The sequence below is a fragment of the Schistocerca nitens genome, chromosome 1, assembly GCF_023898315.1.
Source record: "Schistocerca nitens isolate TAMUIC-IGC-003100 chromosome 1, iqSchNite1.1, whole genome shotgun sequence".
Taxonomy (NCBI): domain Eukaryota; kingdom Metazoa; phylum Arthropoda; class Insecta; order Orthoptera; family Acrididae; genus Schistocerca; species Schistocerca nitens.
The window spans coordinates 696,927,089-696,952,100 of NC_064614.1; positions in this window are offsets into that span (position 1 = coordinate 696,927,089).

Genomic DNA, 25,012 nt, shown 5'->3' on the forward strand with positions numbered 1-25,012 from the left:
GTCCAAACTGACATATATCGAAAAAATCAGTTGCATATAGTCTGGTTGACCATATAGATATATTGTAATTAGCGTCACTTTATCAGTAAACACATCTTCATTCGTTATTCTTGGTGTCTTCAGGTCCTTTCTTACATCTGACCTGACTTCCTCTATGAGTAAACATCACAATTTCGACAGTACTTGATAATTATAATGATAATAGCAATATGTACAGCAATGAATTTGTCCAAGTTAAGAAATGTCTTATTATCAAAAACGTATGTCCTCGTTATTATGCTTATCAAATATGAGTTTAACAGAAACTATGACAACGGTATGTCAGGAATCAGTGTGAAAAAGAAGTTGATCAGTCAGAGGAAAAGCGAGAAATAATGGGATGAGATTATCAATCCAGATGGAAAGAAGAAAACAGAAATGGGAAGTATTTTGTCATTATGAGAATATTGAAGGGCGATCTGTTTTAATTGTTAAGAATCATTCAGAAGCCAAGATAGCACAAAACATTTCTTTTTATTGAAGACAACGGGTTTCAACAGTCTTAGCTGTCATCTTCAGGTCTTAAACATCGTTTTGTGGTGCATGAGGTCGGCGTAAAATGAATGTTTTACCAAGAAAAAATATAGAAGCCCCGAAGATTACAGCTAAGACTGTTGAAACTGGATGTCTTGAATAAAAAAAATATTTTGTGTGATTTTGACTTTTGAATGGTTTTTTATAAATGGAAAGGGATAAGAGAAACGTAGAGGGGAAAGCTACGCCACTGATAAAGGATAAAGCCTTGATGTCCTGTGGAATGCAGACTAGTCTTTGATCTTGCAGGTTAGCTTTTGCGAATTCGTATGGATGAAGGATGTGGAGAAAAACTTAGTAGTATCGCAGTTGTGGAAGTTTTATAGGTGTTTGTAATTTTACGAGAGTATTAGAGTATTGAAACTTACATAGGAAACAATTAATTGCTAATATTTGGTATAGAATTTTTTATGGTAGTAATTCTTCAGTAGGTGAGAGTGGAGCTAGCTGGCATAACGGGCTAGTTGGCACACAGGTTTTCGTTCCTGCCACCGAGTGCTGTCATCGAGATAGTAAAGAGTGTAAGTAAAGGTGCACCATCCACCGAAACTTAAGTCAGTTTGGAAGCGTCACGATGAAAGGACCCCCGGTTTTATCTTTTTTTTTCTGACTGTTGAGTAAATTTCTTTATAGTAATTTCGTTTGTTCAGGTACGTCTGTGAATCGAACTGAGGGGCTACCGATAGTAGTTTTGGAAAGATTGGTTAACTGTCGTTGCAAGCATAAATCATTATCTTCTTATCTGATGTCTGGAACTGTGTAGTGTCAATTTTGTTTTGATGTCACCGTGGGCCTAGTGGGCATAGTATGAGGTCAGTTGGCATAGATATGTCACCGGCCCGACATCTATATGCACTAAGCTCTCTATTACTGTTCATTAAAAATTAACACTTTTTGAAAAAGTGAACACATAAAACTACCGCAGAAGAAATTCGCCCTTTGTTCAATGCCACGGCAGCAATTCAACCATGGCCAAATAACTAGTTTTACTGATATTGTGAAAGACAATCACCTCGAAAATAGAAACGCGGCTAAGAGGGCCAATAAGAAGAAAAAAGCCATGTACGGCCAAAAGGGGAACGTGGCTAAGGGCAATAAGTCGAAAAAGGAAAAAAAAAACTTCCTGGAAACGTCTATTTGAATTTTATTCTACATATTCTGATGACGGTGTGCCAGAGGTGTGAATAGCGACAGGTGCAAACATGTATCAGAGGCTAAAGCACTTCTCTATGACGAATAGTCTTCACCGTCAGCCTCCTGCCAAGGGAATGATTCGAATTTAATTCAAAAATTCCCACTAACCATGGAAAGCCTCAAAAAGACGCCAAGAGGTCACATCGAACGACACAAACAACTAATTCTACACAATTTGTTTTGGTGAAGTAGCATGCTCATCAGCCATTACCCTGAGAAGTTGGTCGAAACGGATGACAATGAGATTCATGTTCCCACAGTGGCCAAAAAGGGGAAAACTGGAGATGGCCGAACGAGGATCATTCAGTCTGACCGGACCAAAGTAAAACTGTGCAAAATTTGAAACCACTTACTCAAAGAAACGAGTACTAACATCTAGATTCATTGTTGATTGAAAACCTTGAATTTGTTCTATTGAAATAACTACAGGTAGCTATTACAATAAGCAGAATTGATTGTATTTAGAATTTATGGCTTGTTCATACATTTAAGTTCACACTGTTCTTTATACATTTAAGCAGAATTAATTTTAGTTTGAGTGTTATTTTTCCATTAGGAAATTTTTCAAGAATTTCTTCTTTGGGTAGGAACTTACCTCAAGCTATGACAAAATAACCTTTTTTTCATAGGAATCCTTCTATGTTCTACATAAGTATCGAGATCAGTATCAGGTCATGTCAACTCACCCCGCACCTGAGGCTGGTTAACATAGCTGCAAGCTTTTAGGAAAAGTGATTTTGGGGTGACCTAAACACGCAGTTAATTAATAAGTCCTACGTGATTTTGTACTCAGAGAGTTTAGCTGTCCGCCATATTCACCAGATTCTCTTCAATTATTGTAACAAAAAAAAAAAAGAGAATAGAAAGACCAACAACAAATTCCATGCCAACTTTGCCCAGTCTCCCCTAAAATCAAATTTTTAGATACTTGGTTCATTCCCTCCGAAAATCAAAACAAAAGAACATGAGGTTGCAGGGGGTGTAAAACCACCGTTACACGCAGTTAATTAATAAATCCTACGTGATTTTGTACTCAGAGAGTTTAGCTGTCCGCCATATTCACCAGATTCTCTTCAGTTATTGTACAAAAAAAAAAAAAAAAAAAAAAGAAAGAATAGAAAGGCCAACAACAAATTCCATGCCAACTTGGCCCAGTTTCCCCTAACATCAAATTTTTAGATACCTGGTTCATTAATAGTTCACATACAACCCTCCCTCCCTCCGAAAATCAAAACAAAAGAACATGTGGTTGCAGGTGGTGTAAAACCACCGTCTGTAAAATGAAGGGGACGTTGTAATAGGTATCAGTAACGAAAATATTTTCAGATTATAATTTTGTAAAACAATATTAGTAACACGATAAACAAGGTTACACAACAGAAGACAAGATCGCCTTAGTATCTACGCAAACGTTATGTATTACATCATATTATCAATTGAAGTAACCGCATAAGGTTGTCTAAGATTCCTCGTGAGCAGCGCAGCATCGATAGGAATGGAGACTATTCATGCCTCTCATTACGATCATTTGGAGCTTTCTTATGCTTATTTGAAAACGCCAAAGAAAGTAATGTGTGAATTACGGGTATTTCGTAAGCGATATATTTCAACGGAACAACTTATCTTCCACCAAGAGTGGAAAGAGGCTTACATCCTTGGATCGTGTTTGACAGAGCTAGGTGTAATCGTTAAACTGACACCATCCTTTTTGTCACAGCCGTAGAAGATCTCCCATCAGGTGAACGTCCATCCGATTCCCCCGGCTCACGGCAAACAAGCAACATTCCCCCATAAAAAGCGCGCTGCTGATCTGTGACACCAATACTTTTCATCCGAGCGCGCGCATAATTCACGATTTATTGGATGCTCGTAAAATTTCCGACAATGGGACAACAAGTGGCACAATAACAGAAACGCATTAGATACTGTACGCGCGAGCGATGGCCGACAATGCGGCGAGAGCGCAGTGAGGGAAATCCATTTGGCGACAATGGGTCTGCGTGCACAATGGCCGCAGCCGGCGGGCACGGGTGGTGGTGAGTGGGTGGAGGGAGGGGAGCGGCGGTGGAAGGCAGCTCGGGCGCAGCAGCACAGGGCCTGGACAGCGGGCGGCGTTTACCGCCGCGTCCGCCTGTTTTGTTCCGACTTTCACACGGGTCAAATTCGCGCTGAGAGGACAGTTGCCCTCTGAATCGTTGCAAACGTCCACCGTAAATTCTGCTCAGTTGTCATCCGCTAACGGCACATCTGTCTGGATGTAAAAAGCCTGCGGAGGGGACGCGTAGCGTACCTCACAGCCAAGGGGCTAGACCAGGGTGACATTCGATTCTCGAAACGATATTCATGATTTTTTTTCAATAAAATAACAAACAAATTACAAAACTGACTTTAGAACTTTATTGTACAAGTTAAGGTTCTATTTCGTATATTTAAGTAAAAAACTTTCAGTCTGATGACACTTCACATCTACCAAAAGAATGTACAGATTACGAGGGCGGTTAGTGGAAGCTCTGAACGCCACAATTTTCAACCTAGAACAAAATTTCAAAGACTGGTTTGGCATTTATGATACTGTTTAATGCAATACGTAGTTAAAAAATTTTTTTTAAAAAGTTTCTCTGAAATAAAAGTCTGTGATTTTATAGAAAAAATCTCCTTACAATAACGGCACCAAAAACAGAAATTAAAATATATCGCAAAGATCTCCCGTATTACAGAAGGAAAAGCGCTGGCGAACCTTTTCTGTACGGGTATATATGTTTATTTGTCATTTTCATCACTCACACAGTACGAAAACAAGCGAAATGGCAAGTGAGGAAACGAGAGACAATCACGTATTTTCAGGCTGTTTACCATGAACGAATCATGGTACAAAGAGAAATCCTGTTGAGAACAGTATTTTAGTTGATACTAATGCCCTCTGTGATACTATCCAAAACTGACATGACCCCTAATCCGTCGGTAACATTTACTGATTTGGATGTGCCAGACCCCTTCCACTAAATCACGGCATTAACGTATTTCGACACAATTTTACGAACGTTTAGCTAACAACATTTTGCACCAATAAAAAAATTAGGAGAAAAAATTTCTACCCTAGTCTACCCCCTAAGAGGCGTCTGAGGCCTTATGGAAAAAGGTGTTACATTTATGGAGTAAATTTATTATTTTATCTTCACAATGGAAAGCAAAACTCATTTATTCTCTTTACATATGTATCCAAACAGCTGGCTTTCCACTTTTATTGTAATCGATTTGGATGCCAAAAATCGTTCAGGTACATTATATGGTAATCGATGTACACCATCTACATAATCTCACCGGAGAGGATATTTATTAGTTTCCCCTTAAAAAACACACTGTTCACTTGGGAAACCAATGGGCGTTCCCAGGCGTCATATGACGCCATGAAGCACATCTTGTCATATTTTATATGTATGATTACAAGACCATTTTTAAATAATTTAGATACGATGGTAATTACTGTTTTCAAATGTAATAGTGTAATAAGAGTAAGTAAATCTACGTAAAAATGTTTGTAAAGTGCCACTACAGAGAGTCACAAGTGCCAGGATATAAATTTTATCATAACAATAGTATTTTGGTTTGTATATGATAAGCTGGTGTGATGCATTTATTTTTCACTGCTTTGTTTACTTTGCATGCCTTGCTACCTCTTTGTCCGGACTGTTATGTAGATCAGTGTTCAGATTGTTGTTAATAGCGAATGATAGTATTGATTACGTTACTGATGCTATGAGATTGGCGAGCATAATCTTACAGCTATCTAATGTATGTGAATGATGGGTTAGCCGATGGATAAGAATTTTTAAAACTGTGTAACTTGTGTTCAATGAAAATTCGTGGTATATGTGTAATGGTTTTACATACTATCATTTTACTAGCGAATAGAAAGAATATTCCTAGTGATAGAGATAAATTAACTTCGATAAATAATAGACTGAAGACACAGTTGAGAGACAATCAGTGATTTGTTAATAATAATAATATGAATGGACTTAACTATTTTTTCAATGTAATTGCGAGTACTAAATTTATTTTATCATTGTTCATCTGAACAACTAAGTTGCAAATTGAGATCACATACTAATCAGACTGTTTACGAATTAGAGTCAAAGTAGTTGTTGTGGTGCCCATAAAAAACTGTGGCGTGATTCTGTGGAGATAACGAAACATTTTCTACTTGTCGTAGTTAACAGAATTTGGTTATATTTAGGTTCAGGTTATTGAATGAGTAACTATTTTACCATTAAAGCATCGTAGTTTTTACCAAATAGGGCAATGCCGATAATTAAATAATTAAACAGTTTAGCATACCCCCCCCACTGGCTGTGTTTATGTGCTAGTCCGTTTTATGGAGTCGCTGCAGTAAAATAATTTGACATGGCCACATTACAAAATGACACAATTGTGCTATCGTGTTTGGATGTAGCCATGACCACATCGTGTATGAGGTGGCCTGATATGTAGGTTTTAACGCGGATTGTCCAACGTGTCTACAAAGAATGGTGAATCACGCCGAGCTGTGCAGCATGACGAAACAACAATTCTCCCATAAAGATCGTTAATGTCAGAGATCAGAGACGAGTGTACACCTTGTCAGTGGCAATCGGTTTTGTCAATTTACAAATGAACATCGAGAGGGGAACTGAACGCAGTGGTCATTTGTTGTCGGGTACCTTGAATATGGCCATTGTTGAAAGTGACACGTAAACCTGCTTGCCCTCAGGGGGCCAAAAAACATAGAAACTTGACGTTAGCAGAATGGACGTATACAATGTGGCCTGACGAAATGCAATTTCGCCGTTTTTTATATGTTGTAAAACGTCGAATGCACCGACTGCCTCACGAGGTGATAGACCACGGACGTTACGGCGATCATGAAGTAATAACTTCACTTCAGATTTCTCGGCTAAGAAATGCTACCTTTTCTTCAACAACTTCATCATGAGTAGGCTACGGAAGCACCTGTCTACTGAAGATGAGAACACACGTTTATTTCTGTCTGTGAAACAGTCTGTGATTTCGAAAAGAGGAGAAAAAATTGTAATATCTTCATCCCAGTATTCGGCAGACAAATGCCTGAGAGGTGTTACTTGAAACAGAAACTGATCAAGGAGTACTTCTCACGTTGATTCGCATAGTCTTTGTAACTGGACCTGTATTAAAGTCAAACAGCAATACATGTGGAGTCACATTCAGTGCATCACATTTTAGCAATAGCATACGCGAGCAACCGAGAAGGTGCGTCAGAAAACTTGATTACAGCCATAACTTTTGCTCTGGGCAAATCAATCACAAAGTCAAATTCATCTCACAGTTTCATGTTACTACGAATCATACACTTAAAACTGTAGAAAAATAAATGGTTTATCTCTTGGCTGTTTCAATATCTTGGGTGAATTATTTGAATATATTGTTTTTCTTTTTGTATTAGGAATTTGGTTGTATAACCGCATTTAAATTACACACATCAAAAAAGTCTTGCATCACTTCGGTTTCGAGAGTTCCGCAAGCTGTAAAGAAAATTGGAATAGATATCAACGTAAACAACATTTCAACCCTTTTTATTGCTCATGAAAAAACAGACGTTGCATGTTCTACCAAACATACAGAGAGATCTTCAATAGGTGGTGGTCCATATTGCTGTACACATCAGCACTGTCTGGACAGTGTGTCTAAGGCGTTCAGCCTGACCGGATTGCCTCCAAACACGACTCCGATGATTGTCTGTTTGAAGGCATATGCGCCACTTATCGATGGAGAGAAAGTGATGCCAATCCTGAGCGGTCCATTCGGCATGTTGTGGGACCCATCTGTACCCCACTGCATGGCGTCGTGGTTGCAAAGATGGACCTCGCCATGGACGTCTGGAGTGAAGTTACGCTTCATGCACCCTCTACCGCACAGTTTGAGTCGTTACACGACGTCCTGTGGCTGCACGAAAAGCATTATTCAACATGTTGGCGTTGCTGTCAGGGTTCCTCCAAGCCGTAATCCGTCGGTAGCGGTCAGCCACTGCAGTAGTATCCCTTGGGTGGCCTGAGCGAGGCATGTCATCGACAGTTCCTGTCTCTCTGTATCTCCTCCGTGTCCGAACAACATCGCATCCGAGACGCTTGGACACTTCCCTTGTTGAGAGCCCTTCCTGGCATAAAGTAACAATGCGGACGCTATAGAACAGCGGTGTTGACCGTCTAGGCATGGTTAAACTACAGACAACACGAGCCCTGTACCTCCATCCTAGTGGAATGACTGAAACTGACCCCCTCCGTCTAATAGACGCTGTCCATGCATTGTTGTTTACATCTTTCGGCGGGTTTAGTGACATCTCTTAACATTCAAAGGGACTGTGTCTGTGTTGTGGCCGAGCGGTTCTGGGCGCTTCAGTTCGGAACCTTGCTGTTGCTACGGTCGCAGGTTCGAATCCTGCCTCGGGAATGGATCTGTGTGATGTCCTTAGGTTAGTTAGGTTTAAGTAGTTCTAAGTCTAGGGAACTGGTGACCTCATACGTTAAGTCCCATAGTGCTTAGAGCCATTTCATTGCAACTGTGTCTGTGATACAATGTCCACAGTAAACGTCTATCTTCAAGAGTTCTGGGAACCGGGGTTATGCAAAACTTTTTTTCATGTGTGTATTTCACACGGGTTTCATTATTAAAAGGGACATTGAAGTGGTTGAAGTAGCACAGACCGTGTAGTTGCTTAAGCCTGACAGTAACAACGATGAAGATAACGATGACGACAATGTTCGTTACATTAATAACAAGCAATGGTGAGATTTCATTTTTGAGAGCAATAAACAATTTCGTGCGACTTGTAAATCTTTTATTGAGTGAACGGTTGAAGATATCGAACCGAAGTGTTCGGCAAATAATAACTCGCAGAGAGCACGTAATTTTATTTCTTGGGTAGGGTGCTTATCTTTCGTAACACATAGGAGTACTGCAGTAAGTATGATAATTTAAATGAAACTAGATACGTTTTTTAACTGTATTGCAAAGATCTTGAATAGATGAGAGGAGTGATGAAAGGCTCGTTACGTTGGCCTCGAAACTTTTCGCTTGTGTTTGAGAAATGTTCTATAATTGAAAGGTAATGTAGCTCGAATAGGTCTGAACATCACTAAGTGTTATGCGACGCTCCGACGACATACTACGTCTTTCAACTGTTTTCTTGTTTGCTCATAAGTAGCACCCTTAACCACGATCATGTATACATTTCCAAAACGCCTTCTGATAGATTAGGGTTTACAACAATCCTTAATGACCCTGGGTATAGGTCCGTTTGTTATTAGAGCAGGCACATCTTCTTTCTGCTTATAACGTCGGAGCCTGTTACGACTTTTCTTCTTAACAGAATTTACAACGCAGTAGTCGACTTCGTCCTCCTTACGTTTCAACTTTAGCACTATCATCCGATACTGTTCACGCAAACCATGGGTTGAATAGAATTATATGCTCCTATATATTTCTATGCGAGATGACGCTCGTACAAATACAGAACCATTCAATCTGCCGTAATGTTTTGTTATTTATCTCAGGGCGCCAGTGGCACAAGCTAACAGGACAGTTTGCATGTGCAGCAGAGCTACAGCGGCAAAAGAGCGGCAGTCGCAAAGCGTGGACTGCGGGTTGCAGACCAGCGCCACCGCAGGGGCGGGTGGTGAAAGCAGCGAAATAGCAGGGCAGGCATCGGGCGCGCAGGCTTTACGACACTTTTCAGGCGGGGTGCCGGCAGCAATCCGGCCAGAAACATTTTCCCGCTTAAATCCCTTTTTACTACCGACTTAAATGATTGGAATTCAGTGCGCCACTATACTTCAGCAACCCATTAGGTAATTGAATTTAACCTCCATGAATAACGCCGCTAATCCCTTGGTATATAGAGAACAATCGCGGATATTTAACTCCACATGTTCCTGCATTAAGGCTGTTCCGCGTTGTGAAATATATCACGACCGCTGTTCCGTTCTACCCTTTCTCTTCCACGTTTGCGTGCGCCGGAAACAGGCTCGTTGGTGGAGGCGCAACTGCACACACCCCTGTCTCCTTCCTACGCACGCAGAAGTAGCTACGCAATAGGAAATAGAATATTTTGCGAACTGGAGGATCATGGAACAGAAGTGCTATGAAAACCACAAACGTCTTTTAAATAGATCTGTAAAGTGCCGTGTCTTCCACAAGCAGGCCTGTAGGCACGTGTGTTAACTACCATTACTACAATCGGTCTCCGGTCGCCGTGTCACCAGGCGAGGGAGAGTGACGGTAAGGCACTGGACATGTATTCAGCAGTCAATCTGATTGTATTAATAGAAGAGATAGACAAGACCCAACGAAGGGCGGCGCGTTATGTTATGAGACGGTGTGGATGATGATGACGCTTGGTGTGTGGGAGTGTCAACTGCGCGGTCATCAGCTCCGGTACAAAGTCCCAATTTTTACAAAGTCCATTTTCTTTTTGCAAATAAGACCGGGTAGCAGGTGCGACAGTGTTAAGGAGGCACTCAACAAAAGGCTGTGGCAGACGCAACAAGGGAGTCATTGTGCATCGTGATGAGATTTACTATTGAAATTCTGAGAGGAAGAGTCGGGAAACATACTACTTCTAGCAAAATGACCATAACGAGAAAAACTGAGACAGTAGAGCTAATGTGGAGGTTTATCATCAATCATTCTATCCACACACCATTCACGAATATAACAGTGAATGAGGAAACAGATAATTGTGTCAGAAGTTTTCTCCGGCACATTCTGTATCGGGACATGCTGAGTGTAAGGATGTAGATAATATACTTTAAGTTTACTGAGGTTCTTCTAAGTCAATTTAAGTCCATGCCACACAGTTAATTATGAAACGTTGTTGCAAAATTCCGATCCGTTACAAAGTTGTGTCTGTGCTGAACCCATTTTTGTAAACATGCCTTCCATGCCTTCTTTATATTTGCTGAACGAAATTACTCTGCCGCACTGGCTGTCGTATATTGGGTACAATATCACATTCTCTTGTATTTCACCACTGAGTAATTTCGGCTGCATAGCCATTTTCAAATGTATAGCATAACACGTAAAATGAACATATTACGGTTACAATCAAACCATTAATTTCTTGGGTCCTGAACTTTTTGCTTGAAGCGACGAGCGGGGTATAATACCACCCGCCACAAATTCCACTCTTATCTCAACATCTTCATCTCAAAGCAGCACTTGTACTCTGCATCTTAAGTTATCTGTCGCGTGTATTCGAATATCTGCCTTGCCCTACAGATCTTAACATAACCTGCTTCTTCTAGTACAATGCATGTTAGTACCTGATGTGTTAACACATGTCCTACCATTTGTTCCTTTTTCTTCCTCACCGATTATACAGAGAACCGTCTGAGTTACTACCTTGTTAATCCATCTAAATTATCACATTACTTAGACATTCATAAAACTTAGTTCGATGATCCGACTTTAGGTTATTAACATGACTCCAAATGATTCTGAAATAGCTGTTACGTAATATACCAGTTGCAAGTAGAACAACGTTCCTAACGGCAAACCAGATTATCTGTGTTGCCTGCGAACCATTGAAGTGGTACTTGTTCGCATTGCGTTATTATTTCTCTTTAGAGATTAACTCCATTAATCGGTTCTTTGGCGTACAAGTTGAACAGAGACGACGATAAGCTACAGCTCTGTTCTCCACCCTTCATACTGCAATCTTGTTTCTCTTTGTGGGTGTAAAACATTCACCTTTCTCTTTCCTTTAGCAACGTTTTACTCCACATCTTATTCCACCCCCATTGTCGAAGGCTTTCTCTTAGCCTACATCTTCTGGGAAAACACCCCGATTTTTCTTCAGTCTGTATCGATTACTTCTGTAGTGTGATACGCCTTCAGTTTTTCTTTCTGTTGTGTTGTACATTATTCTGAACAACATTTTTCAGTCATGGTTTGTCAGACCAATAGTCCAATAAATGTCACATTCATTTACAGGTGGTATTTGTGGTAATGTCACGATAATTATTTTTCTTTAAAGCTGATGGTAAGTGATTCATAGTGTAGACTTTTGACAGAAACTTAAATAACTGTCTAGTCTCTAAACTTCCCACAGATTTCAGTAATGCCGAAGGTATGTAGTAGACTCTCACTGGCTTGTTTGAGTTGAGTTGCTTCTGACCCCATGAAATTGTTACCATGTTGTTGGATCACCTATTCTTCCACAGCAGCATCTTCGTCCCCTTCCATCAGACTTCGGGTCAATTTTTCTCCGTCGATGTACGTCTTTCATGTGTCTTCGCTTTCTTCTGCTGTCAGCAGTTTTCCTTCCACTTCTCGTAGATTAACATCCTAAAACTTTATTTTTACCAAGTTATGTTTGATTTTCCTGCATATCGTCTCGATTTTCATTCAACTATATATTTACATGTTTTTATTGTCCATTGTCAATCATCAGATTTGCACTTCTTGTTCACTGAAATCCACGACAACCTTTACTATTGCGTTGTTACCTCAGTCTTAAGTTCTTGTACTTTACATAAATGCGAGTATTCTTCAATCGTTCGTAGCAATTTTCAGCTCTCCTTTCGCCACCACTGTCTCGTTCCTTAATTACTTCCTTCTTTGTTATATTCCTTTTTCCTTTACGGACATACTCTCCATGCTTTTACTTAGATGTCTCAGAACTCTTACTTCATCTCTTTCTGTCATGAACTTACAGTTATTTTCATTCTGTTTAGTTTCATGCTATTAACTGATGGTTTATGGATGAACTTGTATATCTTAAGCTGTTCAGGATATGTTTATGAATCATTCTCTAACGAATGTGTAGTCGAGTTCTTTCTGTGTCACCCGGACTTTTGTAAGGATAGCATCTTGTGATTTTGGAAGAATTACTTGCTACAATTATTTGAAACGTACGGAAAAAATTTAGATCTACAACCTGTCGTTCCTTTTTCCAATCCGTGTCTGCAGTAACACCACTTCCATTTCTTCAATTAAATAGCTTTTAAATAATCTAGGTCTGTCAAATGTTGATCCCCTTGCACATATTTTATCAATTCATCCATATCTTCATATAGCCTCTCGTGTGCCAAAATGAGGAATCGGCGAAGAAAGAAAGATGTGGAAAACACTGACAAGAAGAAGAGACGATAGGGCATGGGCATATGTTACCAGGGAATAACTTCCATGGTACTAAAGGGAGCTGTAGAGGATGAAAATTGTAGAGGCAGACAGTGATTGGAATACATGCAGCAAATAAGTGAGGACTTGAGTGCAACTGCTACGCCGAGATGAAAAGGTTGACACAGGGAAGAAATTCATGGCGGGCCGCATCAAACCAATTAGATCTAAAAATAATTAAAATCACTAATATAGAAAAATTGGAACTGGGGATTATAAGCATCGTCGAGTTTTACATTTCGAGTTATTTGTTATGACAAAACTTAAGATCAGTTACCTCACTACTGTAGGAGAACACGCAAGGTCAGAGTTAGTTGTTCTTCAAACAGATAACATACCTGTAATGTCCGATATGAACGATATTTTTAGATGTGGCATGTAATGTTGGCAGCAGATTAATTGTTTGACGACTGTGAACATGGTTTATGACCGAAACCGGTCGGAATAAAATATAAAGTCAGCGTTTGTGCGTCATGCACTTTATAAAGTATATAGTTCCGTCATTCAAATGTGAAACATTCCGGAATGTAACGGAAAGATAGATTAGACGACGTAGGAGGGGGAGTGTTTGCTGCAGATTGCAAAAACATTGCGTCTATAGAGGTCGTTATATGACTGAGACTGTGAAGTTATTTTGCCGCGTACATCGGATCTAGATGAAATCAAGTTAATTGTTGCATACTTTAATGGCCACCCGATTCCAACGTGACAGTTTTAGAGTTTTTGAAAGAAACCCTGCGCTAAATAGCGCGGAAGTACCAAAATCGCGCAGTTTTCGTTTGAGGCGACTTTAAAAAATCGAGTATAGACTTGGACATTTATAGATATATTGGAGATGTTACGGACAGGTAGTCTCGTGAAGTATTTTGAACATATTTTACGAAAACTGCCTTGAGCAACTAGTTCGAGAGCCCATCCGCAATAAAAATACTTTACACATTTTAGCTAGAAACAGAACTGATTGTAGAGACATAGATTATTGATCATGATGTCATCATAGCGACAATTGTTAATGAAGTTAATCAATCAGTCAAGAAAGCTAGGAGAGTATTTTTGGTAGAAAGAGAAGATAATCGGTCGTTAGCATCCCACTTAGACAGTGAATGGACGTCACTTAGCCCCAGTAAAACGGTCGTAGAAGAATTATGAGCAAAGTTTAAACTGATTTTAATTAACGTTCTGGAGAAGTGTATGCCGAGTAAGTGTATTAAGGATAGGAAAGAGCCGGCCGGTTCTAGGCGCTTCAGTCTGGAACCGCGTGACCGCTACGGTCGCAGGTTCGAATCCTACCTCGGGCATGGATGTGTGATGTCCTTAGGTTAATTAAGTTTAAGTAGTTCTAAGTTCTAGGGGACTGATGACCATAGATGTTAAGTCCCATAGTGCTCAGAGCCATTTGAACCATTTGATAGGAAAGACCCACCGTGGTTTAATAACAAAATTCAGAATATGCTCAGGAAGCAAAGACTGTTGCACTCTCGGCTCAAAAGAAAAAGCGCAAGTGACCACAGGCAAAAGTTAGTAGAGATTCGTGCGTCTGTAAAACTGTAAAATAATCGATGCTAGAAACACGCAACAACCAGTAGAAAATAGTAAAAGCAAAGCCGAAGTTTTAAATTTCGCGTTTAAAGAATTGAACAAGCAGAACGCTCGAAAATGCATTACCTTATTTCTCCATCACACAGACTCCTGTAATTAGAACATGGTGATAGGCACCCATGACACAGAAAAGCAACTTAAAGAACTGATAAGAAACAAGTCTCCAGGTCTGAACGGATTACAATTTCGGTTTTACAAAGAGTACTCTAAAATATTGTTCACTTACTTAGCTTGGATTCATTTTTAATATCTCTCCAAGCGCAAAATCCGGTGAATGGAAAAAAAGCACAGGTGACTCTTGTTTACAAGAAGAGTGAAAGAATGATCCGCAAAATTGCAGATCAATTTCCTCAACTTCGTTTTGCTACAGAACTGTTGAGCATATTCTCAGTTGGAATGTAATACATTGTTTCTGTCCACAAATCAGCATTGTTTTTAGAATGGATCGTTCCCGTGAAATTAAGCTTGCCTTTTTCTGTCAAAATATGCTACGAAACGTGGATGGATGGCAGCAGGCAGATTCTGTATTCCTAGGTTTCTGAAAAACTTTGAGATGGTACCTCGTGGCAGATCGTTAACGAAGTTTGCAACATACGGAATAAGTTCCCAGAAATGTGAGTTGCTCGAAGATTTCTTAAGTAATAGAACGCAGTACTTCGCCTTCGACGGCAAATGTTCATCAGAGACAAGGATATCATCATGTCTGCCCCAGGGAAGTGTGATAGGACCTGCCTTTGTCTCTATATACATTTGACGGAAAGAGTGAGCAGCAGTCTACAGCTGTTTTCTGACGATGCTGTGGTGTACGGGATCGTGTCGTCGTTGAGTGACTGTAGGAGGATACAAGACAATTATGATAAATGCTAGCTGGCCCTAAGCATAGATAAATGTAAGTTAATGCAGAAACGTAGGAAACAAAACCCTGTAACTTTTGAATACAGCTTTGTTAGTGTGTCACGTCAGTTAAATACATGGGCGTAACTTGGCAAAGCGATATGAAGCGGAACGAGTATGTTAAGGGGAATGTCGAGCTCATTTTATAGGGAGAGTTTCACGAAAGCGTGGTTCGCCTATGAAGGAGACCGGGTTCAATACGATCCTTTCTTGAGTACTGTTAGAGTGTTTGGGATCCCCACAAGAGGCGGTCTGGTAGATTTGTCATCAATAGATTCGATCAACAAGAAAGTATTGCAGAGATGGTTCTGGAACTCAAACGGGGTCTACTGGAAAGAGGGCGACGTTCTTTCCGAGGAACACTTTCGACAAAATTTAGAGAACCGGTATTTGAAGCTGACTGCAGAACGATTCTACTGCCGCCAATGTACATTTCGCGTAAGACCCGCTAGGGTAAGATAAGATAAATTCTACGCAGGTATATAATTAATAGTTCTTTCCTTGTTATATGTGGGAGTGGAACGTGGCAGGAATGACTATTAGCGGTACAGAGTAACCTCCGCCACGCACCATACGGTGGCTTGCGGAGTATGTATGTGGATGTAAATGGAGATTAATATCTTTTGTTATCCTTCCGTCGACTCGCATTATTCAAGACGGAAATCTTCAAGCAAGTATCTCGACTCAAGGCTGAATATTAAAATACACTCCTGGAAATGGAAAAAAAGAACACATTGACACCGGTGTGTCAGACCCACCATACTTGCTCCGGACACTGCGAGAGGGCTGTACAATCAATGATCACACGCACGGCACAGCGGACACACCAGGAACCGCGGTGTTGGCCGTCGAATGGCGCTAGCTGTGCAGCATTTGTGCACCGCCGCCGTCAGTGTCAGCCAGTTTGCCGTGGCATACGGAGCTCCATCGCAGTCTTTAACACCGGTAGCATGCCGCGACAGCGTGGACGTGAACCGTATGTGCAGTTGACGGACTTTGAGCGAGGGCGTATAGTGGGCATGCGGGAGGCCGGGTGGACGTACCGCCGAATTGCTCAACACGTGGGGCGTGAGGTCTCCACAGTACATCGATGTTGTCGCCAGTGGTCAGCGGAAGGTGCACGTGCCCGTCGACCTAGGACCGGACCGCAGCGACGCACGGATGCACGCCAAGACCGTAGGATCCTACGCAGTGCCGTAGGGGACCGCACCGCCACTTCCCAGCAAATTAGGGACACTGTTGTTCCTGGGGTATCGGCGAGGACCATTCGCAATCGTCTCCATGAAGCTGGGCTACGGTCCCGCACACCGTTAGGCCGTCTTCCGCTCACGCCCCAACATCGTGCAGCCCGCCTCCAGTGGTGTCGCGACAGGCGTGAATGGAGGGACGAATGGAGACGTGTCGTCTTCAGCGATGAGAGTCGCTTCTGCCTTGGTGCCAATGATGGTCGTATGCGTGTTTGGCGCCGTGCAGGTGAGCGCCACAATCAGGACTGCATACGACCTAGGCACACAGGGCCAACACTCGGCATCATGGCCCGCATCTCGTGGTCGTGCGGTAGCGTTCTCGCTTCCCACGCCCGGGTTCCCGGGTTCGATTCCCGGCGGGGTCAGGGATTTTCTCTGCCTCGTGATGGCTGGGTGTTGTGTGCTGTCCTTAGGTTAGTTAGGTTTAAGTAGTTCTAAGTTCTAGGGGACTTATGACCACAGCAGTTGAGTCCCATAGTGCTCAGAGCCATTTGCACCGGCATCATGGTGTGGGGAGCGATCTCCTACACTGGCCGTACACCACTGGTGATCGTCGAGGGGACACTGAATAGTGCACGGTACATCCAAACCGTCATCGAACCCATCGTTCTACCATTCCTAGACCGGCAAGGGAACTTGCTGTTCCAACAGGACAATGCACGTCCGCATGTATCCCGTGCCACCCAACGTGCTCTAGAAGGTGTAAGTCAACTACCCTGGCCAGCAAGATCTCCGGATCTGTCCCCCATTGAGCATGTTTGGGACTGGATGAAGCGTCGTCTCACGCGGTCTGCACGTCCAGCACGAACGCTGGTCCAACTGAGGCGCCAGGTGGAAATGGCATGGCAAGCTGTTCCACAGGACTATATCCAGCATCTCTACGATCGTCTCCATGGGAGAATAGCAGCCTGCATTACTGCGAAAGGCGGATATACACTCTACTAGTGCCGACATTGTGCATGCTCTGTTGCCTGTGTCTATGTGCCTGTGGTTCTGTCAGTGTGATCATGTGATGTATCTGACCCCAGGAATGTGTCAATAAAGTTTCCCCTTCCTGGGACAATGAATTCACGGTGTTCTTATTTCAATTTCCAGAAGTAAAGTCGACTATAGAGCCAAATGTAAAGACTGCAACTCTGAGCTATCGTCTCTTCGAAACCAACGGGAAAAATTCCAAGAGTAAAATTTGTGGTTTTTTAGAGCGAAGAAGGTTTAGGGCTGCAAATGTACTGCATTTGTTTCACTGACCAAGAACGAGACTCTGATTAAGCAAGATCATCACAAATATTCGTAGAAAAGACATCTGGCTGTAAATAAACGCAATGAAGACAAAATAGTGAGACAGAGTGACCCAAGTGTAGTGGCGTAAATTTTGATCAAAGAGCCCTGGGACCTTGCGGCCAATTAATCTGAGAAAATTGGCACTTTCATGTGACCACATAAATTCAAGATGGGACTTGTTTGTTACTCGTGGAATGAGGTAGACAGCAAAAGAGGATCGACTCAAATTGCAACCTACGACTGTGAATACATCACGACGCTACCAGGTATCACTTAAGTGAGAATGATGTCAGACGAATGTGGGATTCAGCAGAAGAACTCTACATTTGTATCTGTATCACTCGGTGCAACAACCATCCAAACTTGTAATCAATTGATCATGCACTTTTACAGCATTTTATACATAAATGCAGTGTGACTCTATTCATTCCAAGATGGAGACGGAAAGTAGGTGCCACCCTAAAGTATGAGCACAGATCATTAGAATTTGCAGGAGAAAGACTCGCCATTCGCCATCCGTATTACGCTGTACGACTGTTTTCTAAACGTTAAATTTGAGAAGAGGAGCATACCAAAATTCCAGTGCACCATGTATGATTACTCCACTATCAAAGAAAACTCATTAGGTGAGTTATGACACACGTAATGAAGGCGCATTTGGTGAAGCAACGTTAGAACGGAAGGGCCGGTAACTACGTATGTTCAATAGCACACATGAAAAAACTTTGGATAGCAACAGGCAAACTTGAGGATCTGCTCATAACGAGTGAGAAACATGTTATTGCAGGGGAATATTAACCATATTACAGCAATCTGTTGAGCAACGAGAGTCTGCGTGAACTGCCTGAATCAGATACCGAAAGGACTCTGATGTAGACTGAAGATGCCTGTGGAGGTTGATTCAGTTTCTGGTTTTATCTTGTTTTTAGTTGTCTTAGTTTCTCTTGTTTCTTTGAAGCAATGAAACCGGAATTTGCGTGAGATGTTCTCTTTCCGTACACATGCGACAGTTCAGTAAGTCTTAATTATTCCACAAGAACGAATGTGCAATTCCTTGACGCCTCTCCTCCACCATCCTGAAACCCTCCTCCCTCCAGCCATCGGAAGGAAGTTATGGTTAAGAATTCCATTTTGTAACATTTGTGAATACTGTATCAATAGATGAGGCGCAGACAGATTTCCTAAATTACCAAAGTTAATTTTTGAGACTCTGTGGAACAGTTAGTCAACAGTATCTCAAAAGTTCCATAATGCATATTCGTTGTTTCGGCATGAAGAAGACGATATTATCTCTGGTTTCACATCAACATCTAATGATGTAGACATGTGAAAATAAACAACATTGGTTGGCGTTGTCCTAGTTTCAAGCCTCAGAATGATAAATACCTCACCTTACGGCTCGTAGTAACTTATTCCCTGGCCTGCTTATTTATAACGTTGTGAGAAAATATTACAATGTTCATTGAAGCTGCAAGGAGAGGGAGTAAATGGAATGACAGAGGGGTACGAGGAGATGGAGAGTATGGTGTGGAAGAGGTGGAGAGTGAAACTAGGGAGAAGGAAATGTACAGAGAGAGTTGGAAGAGGGAAACTGACAAATAGAAAATTAGAATAAATACATACCCGAACAACACCGGGTACTCACCTAGTATCCTATAAAGGTCAATCAGTTACTGGAACTTCGAAATACGACAATACTTCGTGTATCTGTGAAGAAATGCTTCGTGACTGAACAAAAGAACTATCTCAGTCCTCTTGCCTCATCAGTATTGAAAATATCTCATCATAATATTCCGTCGCTCATGCAGCAAAACGTATACTCCAAGAAAAACCAGGATCCAACTTTTACAATTTCACATATTCTTTGCCAAAAGAAACGAATGTCCTTAGCAAGGTTATGTGGCTCGAGGCAAGTTGTGTCGAGGAACTACTCAGTTGACAGGGGGCACTCATCAGGCATCTCACGGTGAAGGCCACCGCGACCGGACGACTGAGAGCCTGATTTGGGCAACCAAATAACTAGGCTCGATACTACAAGAAAATCACTTACGGAACTCTTCAAGACTTCCATATTTCTTCTAGCAGGGACAAGTATCTTCAGATTTCTTTTCTCTTCAGAAGAACATCAATTTCTGCCCCTAACAATCGAGATATTCTCAGTGAACTAGGGATTGCTTCTTAGTCTAGTTGAATGGCTATTATTTCTCGAAGGCTTCAACACACTGCCTCGAATGCATTCTCCTACACAGCGAGAAAGTTCACGGAGCCGTTACACTTATTCAATCACTATATCTTCTGTAATGATATAAAGGTAATGAGTGAGTCACAAAACTTCGAGGGGAGACATTAATCGGGTGGATAGGAAAACTGTTAGCCTTCTGCTTGGACAATAAAAAGTATCACAAAATTTACAAGCTGTCTGTGAATACACGTAGCTTAATTCGGGAGAAGCACTGGATGCTGAAAATTTGGCTCAAGAGAAAGTATTTGAGAATTGATAACAAATCAATCCGTAGATGAGACAGGATTATTCCGTTTCCTATCAAGTTTGTTCTCATGAAGGACATTTAATTCTGCAAGCGATTGTTTCTATTATTTTTACTTTGTTTCTGAGACGATCAACACAGAAGTTATGAAAGCACCCGTGTTTCTTTTACTTACATAATAAAGACTGCATAAGAAAGATGCTGAAGAAGGTGGAGCCTTATGCACCTTGAGCATTAAACGAAAACCGTCACAAACACAACAGTCACAAAGCCCATTTTTGCCTGAAGAGAACATTTACGAACACTGCACATTGGTCATATGTATTTTCTCATCACTGACTTCATTGATATATAAAATACTGATTTCGTCACATTTTTAAATTTTGCTGTGTTTTCTGAGTACCACATATTGTAACAGAACTGCACTTGTTATTTTAATAGTTTTGACATGGATCCCTAAATATTCCAGAAGTTGAAATATCGTACAGTTCTTTAGAAAATTACTCTACCTGTTATATTACGAGCTGCAGCTTAGAGAGAGAAATGAACATCAGATCTGTAATGAGTATACCAAAGTGACATCACAACAAATGTTGGCCACCATGTAATAAAATTTGCCCACTTCGATTCGAGCGCCGATTGCAAGATAACATTGATGATATTTTGGAATTTTAACCCAAAGAACCAAAAACTGCAATGTAACACACACTATGTTTATGTGTACTGTGTCCGTAGGTATTAACGTCGTTTCTTTCTGTTTTTCGTATTAAGAGATTTGTTTGTCACAAGTGTTTCATTACGTGTCGGTAACTAGTTACATTGCAAGTATTATTTTAGTATGTGCTTTCATTGCCCCTGGGTGTCCAACTAAAGAGCGTCGTTTACGTAACGCAATGTTTTGACAGCGTATCCTGACACGCCTTCAGGTGATACGTGCAGAAATGTAATCGGGACATTTCTTCCTTGCGTATAGCTAATCCTTATGCTTTGTGTGGATTAGTTTCCTCAAAGTTTTCTGTTTTCCTTTTTGTACCCTAAATTTCCTGAAAAGGCCTGTCTGTCGCATTGTATAAACACAAACCTGCACAATCCTTTTGCACTGTAAAGTTTGAGAATTTCTTCAGGAGTATGAATAAAATGAGTAATTAAAAATGAAAGAGGCCTCTCGGGCGGCTCTTAGTGCTGTGTTTTTGTTGTCTTGTTGCAAGGAGCGACTCTGATGCAGGCTGGTAACCAGATAACACGAGGCAAACACTGAGCACCACATTTTAATAGCAGCATTGGACTCCTACTGTGGGTCCTGGTGTGCTCACGAGTACAGTACAGCGAACAAAAGAGTTTTCTCCGAAACAGGAACGGAAATTACCGATGCGCCCCGCAGTGGCACTCGTGCTCAACGACTCCCATGGTGTGTGCATGTGTTTGCTGTGTGACGGCAAACCACTCCTAATCGCTGCTATCACACTGGCATACCCGCAGCGCGGGACTGTCATTACGGGAATTACGCGTGTAGTTTAGTCCGGTGTACATAGGACCGACTGGCATTAGTCGTTGCCACGGAGCTGCCGAGATTTTGACCATTGCTGGTCCTTTTCCTATACGAGTACGTCGTTCTCTCTATTCCTCTATCTGCATTTCTTCATCCTTCTTACCGAACTTCCGTCCAATAATTCCAACGCTCTGTCTTTCTCCTCTCTCTCTCCCTCTCTATGCCTCTCTCCCTCTCTCTTTCTCTCTCTCTCTCTCTCCCTCCCTCCCACCCTTTCTCTCTCTCTCTCTCTCTCTCTCTCTCTCTCTCACACACACACACACACAAACAAACAAACACACACACAACTGTGCAAGCACGAGTGCCGGCATACACACCTGGTCGTAAATGCTGCTTTATATCAATGCTCTCGTATGCTTGGTGTCTTTGTCCACTGAAAGGGTCACACACACACAAACGCGCGCACACACACACACACACACACACACACACACACACACACACACACACACACACACACACGTACACGCACACACAAACATGTGTTTCAAACGACGCGTGAGAGTGTTGGTGCTGCAGAACACGATGAATACCTGATGGGAAACTCTCGGGTTGGCCTCCAGTGGAACCTTTTCAACGCCGGGCTGCGCGGTTACGTGGAAGGCGGCGTTTGTGAAGCACGGCGTCTTTTCAGGCATCTCCGCCAATGCAGCAGCGATCGCCCACTCCGCATTCAATGCCGGAATATTTTATGCTCTCAGAAAGTACTCTTTGCGTTTTACTTGTGTTAATATTTTCTACACGCAACCAACAGCTGCTGTAATACGAAAAAAAAAAGAATCGTTAAATGTGATTCAACGGCTGACGAATAGGTGCTTACCGTGAATAAAGCCACATCCTTGATAACTGCAGTGATGACTTGTCTGTGTACTCTGCGAGATTCTTCCTTCAGTGATTATTGTCTAAATGAAAGAAGGAAGCGAGGAAGAACTTAAATATTGTTTTCATTCTTATAGGTATCAGTTTATTTTCGTGTGAAACCTTCTCTCCCGCCGGCCTGTGGGCCCGAGTGGTTCTAGGCGCTTCATTCTGGAACCGCGCAACCGCTACGGTCGCAGGTCCGAATCCTGCCTCGGGCATGGATGTGTGGGATGTCCTTAGGTTATTTATGTTTAAGTAGTTCTAAGTTCTAGGGGACTGATGACCTCAGATGTTAAGTCCCATAGTGCTCAGAGCCATTTGAACCATTTGAACTTTCTCTCCTCTCTCTCTCTCTCTCCACCACTTCCACTATTTCTCTCTAGCTGGTATTGTTTCTATCTGTCTCTGTTCATGTTCTACGCAATGACATAGACACCTTTCCCGCCCTTCCTAACAAGTGTTTGACACAGGACTGCTGCCTCTCTTGTTTCATCGCGTTATGCGATCCTGCTTTCTAAACACAAAGTTAAACAATATTGTTGATATGCTTAGAGCCGGCATTACATAACATTCTGCACTAATTTTTCCCATTTAATGGCATTTCTCTTCACCAGATGTTTTTGCTGGTTTTATTGAAAGCAAACCCACGCTGTAGGAAGTTATAGTAATAGTGGACAGCTCTGTAGTTACCTTAAAACTGTCTGTGACTGACCCCTCTTTTAACTACAGAAATTTGATTAGTTAAGACAAGATTCACTATACTGTCGTGAATTTTAGCGTATTAACTCACAATATCGCCACAATAGCAAATTCCTGATCAACATCAGTTGGAAGTGCAACAAGTCTTTGATAGATTCCGTTGAAGACAAGATTTTTCACATCCAACTACATAAATCTCTGAAATCGACGAATGGCTGCCTAAACATTTATACCTGAATGAGATAAGCAAGGCAACACACTAATGTATTCACATTCACCCTTATAAAACAATGAACACAAACATATACCATACTGATATAAATATATATGCGTCAGAAGATCTACTGTATAACTATTGATGGTTAACTGTTTGCTGTTGAAAGCTAGTATCTCGAAAAGCATCTCAGTTTTGTTGGATGTAATTACTATACAAAGAAGGCACGAATTTACTTACTTGTATTAGCAATTCCGTGATCCTTATGATACTGAACATAATAGCAAAATGTTGATTAATGTAAATATCGGTTTTGGAGGTGTGTGAAGTTTGACGACAGTTTGGTAAAGCTGTATTCAGATGACCCCTAGTACACTGAAAGATTGCACTTCTGAACAAGATCTAAGAAAAGAACTGCGTTACGTTGGATCCTACATAGAATCTAATGTTACACACTGCTCATTAAAGATTACTCCACAAATTACAGCTGCAAAAGAGAGAATGTTACCCCTATTAATAAAATTAATTTGCTGTGGGTAGCCGTTAACACTGCCGGCGTGGTGCAGTTATTGCCTGAAGACCGCTGGGTCTCGGAAAGATGTCAAAGGCCCTCTCTTTAATTAGATAGTACTCGCCAAACCTGAAATAAAACTTCGTGGCTGCTCCAGGGTGCCATTTGCTAGCAGAACACACCAAAAAAAAAAAAAAACTTTATACTGTTTTCAAAAGGATGCGGAATAGGCTAGGTTTGGTTAGTAAATCCAGAAGATACCACGTTTTTGCTTGCAACAATGATATTTGTGCGGCTGTATTTTAAATGGCAGATCTTCATTTATAACTTCACAAAAGTGAAAAGTGGTGCTCACACTGTTTAGTATAATCTTTGAAAGCAATTCACATTTCGATGCACAGAACAATATCGGCTATTTTCCACCAGTTAATCCGTTGAACAGTAAAATACACAGTCTCTGTATTGTCTAAAATACCACAGAAATAGTTCGGTTTGCATCTCAAATAGATGCTGGTGTAAAGTGGTTTCGTAATACAATTGTTTCAGAGTTTTGACTGTTACACGCATTTCTGCTTCTTCTTCTCAATGTCTTCTGTGATGATCTAGAAATATCTTCTCTCTTGTGTTTCTTAGTTCTTTTCAGACATCGTCACCATTTGCGCTTTACTCTCCTTTATCTGTCTTCGAAATAAAATCTTCTTTCCCAACTATTAG